Below are 9532 nucleotides of genomic sequence, written 5' to 3'. Positions count from 1 at the left end.
AGAATCATGGAGTACAGAAGAGCCCCTTCAGCCCATTGAGTCTGTACTTCCAAAGATGAAGCACCACTTACACTTGTCCCACTTTCCTGTACTATGCTCCTTTGTTAATGACCTTAAACTAAGGAGAACACTTGCTTTCTATTCACCCTGTCCATGCCCCTCAATCTTATACATCTGTTAGGTCCCCTATCAACCTTCTCTGTTCCAACGAAAACAGCCCAAGCTTATTGAGCCTCTCCTCATAACTGAAATGTGCCATCCCAACCAATATTCTGTTGAATCTCTTTTGTACCCCAATTACAGTAACTTACTTCCTACAGTGTGGTCACCAGAACAGCACACAGTACTTCAGCTGTGGCTTAACCAAAGTTCTGTACAGCTCCAACCTGGCTTTTCTAATCTATGCCTCGACTGAGAAAGGCAAGCATCCCAAAAGTCTTAGCTACCTTATTAACATGTGCTGCCATCTTCAAAGATCTGCGAACAAGCACCGAAGATCCCTCTTTTCTGCTGAGCTTCCTTGTATCTTGCCATTAGAGTACTCCCTTATCATGTTCCTTCTTCCAAAGTGCATCACCTCACATTCACCTAAAGTCAAACTCCATCAGCACTGAACTGCCCATCTGACCAATTTATTTATATCCTCCTGTAATCTGACACCTTCCTCTTCACTGTCAACCACTTGGCCAACTTTGTCAGCCACAAATGTATTATAAATTTTCTCCCTTCCACCCCTCTGCCCACTCCATATTCTCATCTGCATCATTTGTAAATATTATAAATGAGGGACCCAGCACTGATCTCTGTGGTATGCAGCTGCACACTGGACTCCAGTCACACAAACAGCCTTCTATCACCACCCTCTGCTGTCCCTAAACTAACTTTTGATCTAACTTGCTAAGTTACCCTGGATCCCATGAGCTTTTGCCTTCGTTATCAGTTTGCAATGTCAAAGGTCTTGCTGAAATCCATATAAACTATATCAACAGCCCAACCTTATCCAAACACTTGGTCACCTTCTTGAAAAATTCCACCAGATTTGTTAGGCATGTCTTCCCTCTGAAAAAGCCATGCTGATTATCCTTGATCAAACCTTGACTATCTAAATGGAGATTAATTTCCTCCTTAACTATTTTATCCAATAGTTTCCTTACCCATAATGTTATACTCACTGGTTTATAGTTTCTAGGTCTATCTCTACAACCTTTTTTGTAAAGTGGAACCATATTAGCTATCCTGCAGTTCTCTGGTATCTTCCCTGTGGCCAAAAATGACTTAAACAATTGGGTCAGAGCCCCTGCATTTTTTCCCCTCATCCCGCACAGCAGCCTAGGATACAATTCATCAAGTTGGGATTTATCCAATTTTAAATGTGCCAAAAACTCCAAAACCCCCTTGCTTCTTTTATTAACTTGTTCAAGAACTTCACAGTCTATCTGCTTGAATTCTGTACTTGCATCCTCCTTCTTGAAAATCTGTAACAACAGTGAAAGCTATTTGACCTATTACAACCAGATGGGCCAATGGGCGGAGAAGTGGCAGATAGAGTTTAATTCAGATAAATGCAATGTGCTGCAGTTTGGGAAAGCAAATCTTAGCAGGACTTATACACTTAATGGTAAGGTCCTAGGGAGTGTTGCTGAACAAAGAGACCTCGGAGTGCAGGTCATAGCTCCTTGAAAGTGGAGTCGCAGGTAGATAGGATAGTGAAGAAGGCGTTTGGTATGCTTTCTTTTATTGGTCAGAGTATTGAGTACAGGAGTTGGGAGGTCATGTTGCGGCTGTGCAGGACATTGGTTAGGCCACTGTTGGAATATTGTGTGCAATTCTGGTCTCCTTCCTATCGGAAGGATGTTGTGAAACTTGAAAGGGTTCAGAAAAGATGTACAAGGATGTTGCCAGGGTTGGAGGATTTGGGCTGTAGGGAGAGGCTGAACAGGCTTGGGGTTGTTTTCCCTGGAGCATCGGAGGGGTGATCTTATAGAGGTTTACAAAATTATGGGGCATGGATAGGATAAATAAACAAAGTCTTTTCCCTGGGGTCGGGGAGTCCAGAACTAGAGGGCATAGGTTTAGGGTGAGAGGGGAAAGATATAAAAGAGACCTAAGGGGCAACATTTTCACACTGAGAGTGGTACGTGTATGGAATGAGCTGCCAGAGGAAGTGGTGGAGGCTGGTACAATTGCAACATTTAAAAGGCATTTGGATGGGTATATGAATAGGAAGGGTTTGGAGGGATATGGGTCGGGTGCTGACAGGTGGGACTTGATTGGGTTGGGATATCTGGTCGGCATGGATGGGTTGCACTGAAGGGCATGTTTCCATGCCGTACATCTCTATGACTCTATGATTCTATTATGCCTGTGCTACCTCTAAAGGAGTAATTCATCTACAGACACTACCCTGCCTATTCCTGAATCATTCATATTCTTCCTTTTCAGGTAATAACCCAAAGTCCTTGTGAATTTGGCTCCATCTAACATCATATAGCACATTCTTTAATCTGGCCACATCCCGCATGTCACCATTACTTATTTTACCAATGCCTTTTATCTGTGCCCTCTTGTTCATGAGCTATCCAGTAATAGGAAGCTTTCCCCCATCTCTGTTCAGACCTCTGTCAATTTTGAATACCTTCCATCAAATCAACTTTCTCAAAGGAAAACATCCAATTTCTACAATCTATCTCCATCACTGATGTCATAGTATAGAATAGAATCAAGAGTCATAAGCATGGAAGCAGATTCTGGTCCAACCAATCCATGCCAACCACACTCCCAAACTAAGTTAGTCCCACCTGTCTGCATTTGGCCTATATCCATCCAAACAATTCTTAATCAAGTACTTATCTAAATGTATTTTAAATGTTGTAACTGCATCCACAACTTCCTTGGAAGTTCATTTGACACATACATAACTGTGTAAAAAAATGCCCCTGTTGTTTTTAATCTCTCCTCTCACCTCAAAAAGTGCCCCCAGCTCTTGAAATCCCACGCCCTAGGAAAAAGACACCTGCCAATATCTATACCCCTCATGATTTTATAAACCTCTATAACATCACCCCTCAACCTCCTATGCTCCAGTGAAAAACAAATCCCAGCCTATCCAGCTTCTCCCCTCACAAATCCTCCATTTCTGGCAACATCTTAGTAAATCTCTTCTGAATCCTTTTCAGGTTAATAATATCCTTCCTATAACAGACGACCAAAACTGGACATAGTACAACCTCAATATAATGTCCTGAAATCATTTACATAATCTTATCCCCACTTGCAGGGATGAGCGTGGCCAAAATTCAAAAGGGCTTTAAAGCTTTTCAGACAGACATATTTAATTATAACTTTTAGTTACATGTAGTAAATGCAAAACTACAGTGGATATATGAGATTAACAGGTGTGACATGCCATGCATGCAGTATTCCTGCCAAGAGTAGTCACAAGTAGCAGCAGTGAATGCAAATGCTTCTGCTCCAATTCAAATAGGTGAAAGTATGAAACTTAAAATGGTGGGAATATTAATTTCCCCTCTGTTTACTTTCTATTCCTGCCAAGGCCATGAATCAATGTATTTGTATAAAATCACCAAAGTTACTTTAGCATTCAATGCAGTTTTTGTACATAATACAGAATGAAGTTCATGCTAAGAACTTTGCTGGGTTATGTAAATATAAAATGAGGCGAAGGACTGTAGTAGTATTATTCAATGTGACCCAATTTTAACTCTCCACCACACTCTCAAAAGGCAATTACAAATGAGTAATAAATGGCTCTCTTGCCAGTAATGCTCACAACCCATGAGAAAAATGTAAAACAAACTATTGAATCACAGACACTGTCAAATAAAACACAGCACTCTAACATTGAGTATATAGTCGTTAAAGTTTGTGTGTTACAGATCACCGTATAATATTACAAAGGAGTCTTGTGATATATTGTTCATGGTCTTTTCTCTGGGCCAGACAGTCAGGGTTCAAATCCCACCTACAATGGAAGTAGATCGTAACATATATGAACAAGTGGATTAAAAATAATTTTGTAATATAATGTATATTTTAAAAGAAGTATGTCATTAATATACTTGAAGAATATTGTTTAACTAGATATCTAGAGCACTTATAACAAAGTTCATAGAAGCCCTATGACCAGTGGGCACCATTATGCATTATCACTTGTGATGAAGCTGCTCCTTTAACAAGGTTGTGTTGTCCTTTGTCTTTTTTTCAGGAGGTCATAAAGACGCAGGTTCTGAAATGACTGTGTTTGGTTTACTTGAAGAAGCTTTTAAGTTTAAAAAAAACACTTGTGCAATGAAAGGAAAGTGGCCAGTCGTCCCAGCTCAGCTTTTCTATGGTTTGGTTTGGGTTCAGAGCTGCTAGTCAGTTTTGAGGCTGGTGGTCCAAGGAACAGCTACATGGAAGTAGGTGTTCCATGCTGAATCTCTTTGCCATCTCTCTCTCCTGTAATACCCTGTGTTTGATTTTACCTTTTTTGCCAAGGGGTGTTTATGGGGATTGTTGCAAGTATTTGGAACACCGTCACTAAGTTGGAACTGTTTGTTATTCTATATTCTGATCTCTTTTGTTTGTGTTTCATCTGGTAATTTTGCAAATTTTTTAAAAAAATTAAGTAGTCAGGCCAACTGCATCATTCCTGGAATATCCACTGTATACCTACTTAAAACAACTAGTAAAGTTAGGGTCTGGGCTACTTTCTAGAAATGTGTTGAGGGGGTCTGGCCTGGTCCATAACAGATTAGGGGCTCTTTGTGAGATTTGTTCTATTGTTGCAAATTGGGATTAGGGTTGTTGGACTCAAAAGCTGCAAGTGGCAGGTGCTGGTGTCTTTTGTTCTGGGTTGATTTCGATTTAGACGGTGCTTAGGATAGCAATGGCTCTTTCAGTCACGAAGAGTGTTCTAGGGCTGGAAGAAGTGACTTTGGAGGCTTTACAAAAGGTGCTTAAGGCCAAGATGCTGGAATTAGCAGGCAATTTGGAGCTGGAGCTGCCTCCTTCCGTGAGAAAAGGAGAGATAATTACAGAAATAGCTCAGCATTTAAATTTGCTGAAAATGCCATCAGAATCTTTGGAGATGATTAAAGTTCAATTGAAAATGAAGCAGTTTGAGTTAGAGGTATAAGACAAGGAAAGGGCAGCAGGAATAAAACAATTTGAATTACGATTAAGAGCAGAGGAAAGAGAAAAAGAATGAATCGCTTTAGCAGACCAAAAAGAAAAAGAGAGAGAGAAAGAGAGAAGAGAAAGAAAAGGAGGAAGAGGAAAGTAAGAAAGAGGGAGTTTGAACTTCAGAAATTTGCACAAGGACAGGAAAGTCAGCTTAAAAAGATGAAGATGAAGGCTGAAGATAAGCTTAGTGAGGAAGAGAGTGAGGATGAGCAAACCCATGGTAGCCAAAGGCTTGGTGAGGAACTGTTTAAATATATTCAAGCATTGTCTAAATTTGGTGAGAAGGATTTGAAAGCCTTTTTCATCTCATTTGAAAAGATGACTAAACAAATGCAGTGGCCAGTGACCACGTGGGTTTTGTTGATACAAACAAAACTTACTAGTAAGGTATTCATATCATTTTCAGAGGAGATATCTAGGGCCTATGAGGAGGTGAAGAAAGCTATCTTAAGTGCATATGAGCTTGTGCCAGAAGACTACGAACAATGTTTCAGGAATCTAAAGAGGAACCTTGCTCAAACCTACATCTTCTTTGAAAGAATCAGTCAAAATCATTTTGATACGTGGATAAGGGCATTAAAAATAGAGCAAATCTATGATGCTGTTAGAGAGACGATTATTTTGGAGGAGTTCAAAAATTCACTTCCTGAAGTAGTGAGAACTCGTGTGGAAGAGCAGAGAGTTAAAACGGCAAGATGAGCGGCTGAAATGGCTGATGATTATGAATTGGTCCAGCTAAAAAATTGCACCAGAATGTTCAACCTGGTCGGAGGTAGCAGCAGATAAAGAGGTTACAATATTAAGAGACACAGGATCCTCTCAATCTTTGATGTTAAAAGATGAGGAAATATGTACCTCTGAAGGACTATTGCCAGAAAAAATGCTAGTAATGGGAATTCATGGTGAGACAAGAAGCACTCAATCTTGTCTAGTGAAGAGTTGGAGAAGTTATGGTAGAAGTATTGGACAAACACTTGGCTCCAGGTATACAATTCATTCTTGCTAACGATATTGCTGGTTCACAGGTAGGAGTGCTGTCTAGTGTAGTTGACAAGCTAGTGGAAACTCAGGCAACTGACCTATTGCAGTACACATATCCTGGGATTTTTCCTGTGTGGTGACGAGGTCACAAAGTCACCAGTTGAAACAGGAAAGATCAAAGAGTACAGATAAGAAAGTTGAAATGGAATTAGCAAGATCCTGTTTGATCAAATGGTTGACACAAAACAGAAGCAGATAGATAACAAAGCAGACATCTTTAGCTCAGATAAATTAACTGAGTTACAGCAGAAAGATGAAAACTTAAAGCAATTGCGTCAAAAGGCATGCATGGAAAAAGAGTCCGAATGGATCCCTGAATGCCACTATCCGAGAAATGATGTCTTAATGAGGAAATGGACAGAAGTTCATCAAGTCATATTGTCAGTGGGTTATAGAAAGGACACATTGCAAGTGATGCATGAACTACCAGTAGGGGGTATTTAGGGGTAAAAGAAACCCAAGCTAAAATACAAAAACATTTTTACCAGCTTGGACTGCATAAGGATTATTTTGCCAGACATGCATACATATCAAGTAATTGGAAAACCACAGGCAGTAATAATACTCACACCTCTACTACCTATTCCTGCATTTGACGAACCTCTTACAAGAGGTTGCGTAGGACCCCTACCTAAAACATGGGAATCAGTATTTGCTAACAATAATAGATGTATCCACTAGATTTCTACAGGCCATTCCATCACATAATATTACAGCTAAAAGGATTGTTGAGGAGTTACTCAAATTTTTCAGTAGATACGGACTACCCACAGAGATACAATCAAATCAAGGGTCAAACTTGCCATTGAAATTATTCAAGGAAGTTATGGACAGTTTAAGAATGAAACAATTCAAATCTATTGCATACCATCCAGTGTCGCAGTGAACACTAGAAAGGTGGCATCAGACATTAAAGACCATGTTGAGGGCTTATAGTCAAGGCTATCCAGATGATTGAGCTTGGGGAATTCCATTTGTACATTTTGCGCTCAAGGTGCACCAAATGAATTGACCAAATTCAGTCTATTTGAATTAGTTTTTGGGCATGAAGTGAGAGGACCACTAAAATTGATTCAGGAGAATTTGGTAAGTCAGAATTCAGAGACCACATATTTGGACTACATGTCAAATTTTAGGGAACGATTAAATAGAGTGGAGGAGTTGGCCAGACAGCATTTAAAAGTATCACAGCATACAATGAAATAGGAAGCAGACAAGAAATCAAAAATTCACCATTTTGCTCTCGGGGATAAGGTGTTAGTGTTACTTCCAGTGAAAGGTGAACCTTTAAAAGTAAGGTTTAGTGGACCTTATCAAGTCAAAAGGAAATTGAGTGAGGTGAACTATTTAATAAGGACTCCAGACAGAAAGAAATCTCAGAGTGTGTCATGTGAATATGCTCAAAAGGTATTTTGACAGGGAAGGAAAATCAACACAGAGTGAAGAATCAAGTTCAGAGGATTCTGAATTGGACATTCCTCAAATTAATTTGGACAATGAGAAAGCTGCCAAAAATTGGGATAAATTATTGCGTTATCTTCCAGACAAAAATTGAAATGATCTGAAAGAGTTATTACATCACATGGGGAGATATGTGGAAGTAAGCTGGGAAGCACTAACCTAATTATGCATGATGTAGATACAGGAGATGCTATTCCAATTAAGCAACGTCCTTATAGGCATAACCCTCTAAAGTTGGCACAGGTTCAAAAGGAGATTGAAGTTGAAACTTTATTGCTGGAACAGCACAGCAGGAGATTGAACCAAGAGCATGCTAAAAGACAACATAATCGAAGTGACTTACAGGGATGGGAGCTCACCCATAATAATGGTGCCAAATCTAGATGGTTCTCAACGGTTATATTTGGATTATCGCAAAGTCAATGCAGTTACAAAGACTCTAGCATATCTGATTCCACATTTGGAGGACTGTTTTGAAAATGTGGCACAAGCAACTTCTACATTGGACTTGCTCAGAGGGTAGTGGCAGATATCTATGTCCGAAAGAGCAAAGACAGTTTTGGCTTTCCTAACGCCAAATGGACTTTATCAGTTTAAAGTCATGTTGTTTGGTATGAAAAATGTGCCAGTTCCATTTCAGAGACTAACCAATAAGGTCATTGTCAGCTTACCCAATTGTGTAGTTTATATTGATGACCTGGTGATTTTTAGTCACACATGGAAAGATATTTGCAACATTTATCAGAATTGTTCAATTGACTTTAGGATAAACCTGGCTGAAAGTGAATTTGGGAGGAAGAAAGAAGAAGGGAAGAATTGTTGTCCTTGTTTTCACTCAAGAGGTGCCAAAGGTCACGAGGTGACACAGGTGCCAAAATAACTGGGGTTGAATTACTTGAAGGAGCTTGTAAGTTTAAAAGAAACACATGTACAATGAAAAGGGAGTGGCCAGTTCTCCCAGTCTGGTTTGATCTTAGCAGTCAGTCAGTTGTGAAGCTGCTGGACCCAAAGAAGCAGGTCTATGCTGATCCTCCCTCTCTCCTGTAAGAACCTGTGTTGGATTTTACCTTTTGTGCCAAGGGTGTTTATGGGGATTATTGCAAGTATTTGGAACTTCAACCTCACACTCTTGACACCTGTGCACCTGGTGCAGAAAGCATTGGACATATCATAAGACCTCATAACCATAATTGACCATTAAACACCCTCACTCCCACATCTAAATGCCAAATCACCTGCTCTTCCCTCCCCCCCCCCCCCCAACATGTTATTCAAGTTGCTTATTTCCCTGCATGTCTGTTGTCCAATTGCCCAAACCTCAAATTCATTTTGTTCCCAATGTCTGGTGTCTAGCTTACTGCCAGATATCAAACATCTAATTCGTATACCCCTCCCAGCAATGTTCAACTCACTCTACTCATTCACCTCTTGGCTACTTGCCTGATGGTTACTCAATCTAACTGAGCACAGCTGGGAAACTAACATTTTTTTTGGTAGGTTCTGCAAAGAAACTCTTTCTTCCTGTATACTAAATCTTGCACTCTGCCTCAGTTACATTTGTGGCATATCTCTGCACCCACTAGCAATCTAATTCATGCTGTCACTGCAGGATGTGCTTTAAGAAGGCAGTCAAACTGGCTCTGCTCTAACTTATTTGGGAGATTAGTTGTTTCTTTCCTCATGTTTATATAGCAAATGGGAACTCCTATTCCTGTCCCAGAACATCTTAATACAGAGCCTTGATTGCTCTAAACACTGACATAACACTCACTTTACTCAGATTAATTATTGTGGGCTCACAGAGTATTGTTCAGAGTAATGGGGGAACCGAATTAATGCAACCCAA

This window comes from Chiloscyllium plagiosum, unplaced genomic scaffold (genome assembly GCF_037043375.1).
Source record: "Chiloscyllium plagiosum isolate Xiang-an unplaced genomic scaffold, Cpla_swu_hap1 HiC_scaffold_20, whole genome shotgun sequence".
In the NCBI taxonomy this organism is placed as follows: domain Eukaryota; kingdom Metazoa; phylum Chordata; class Chondrichthyes; order Orectolobiformes; family Hemiscylliidae; genus Chiloscyllium; species Chiloscyllium plagiosum.
The sequence above is the reverse complement of the archived record's forward strand: the minus strand, read 5'-3'. Positions refer to the sequence as shown.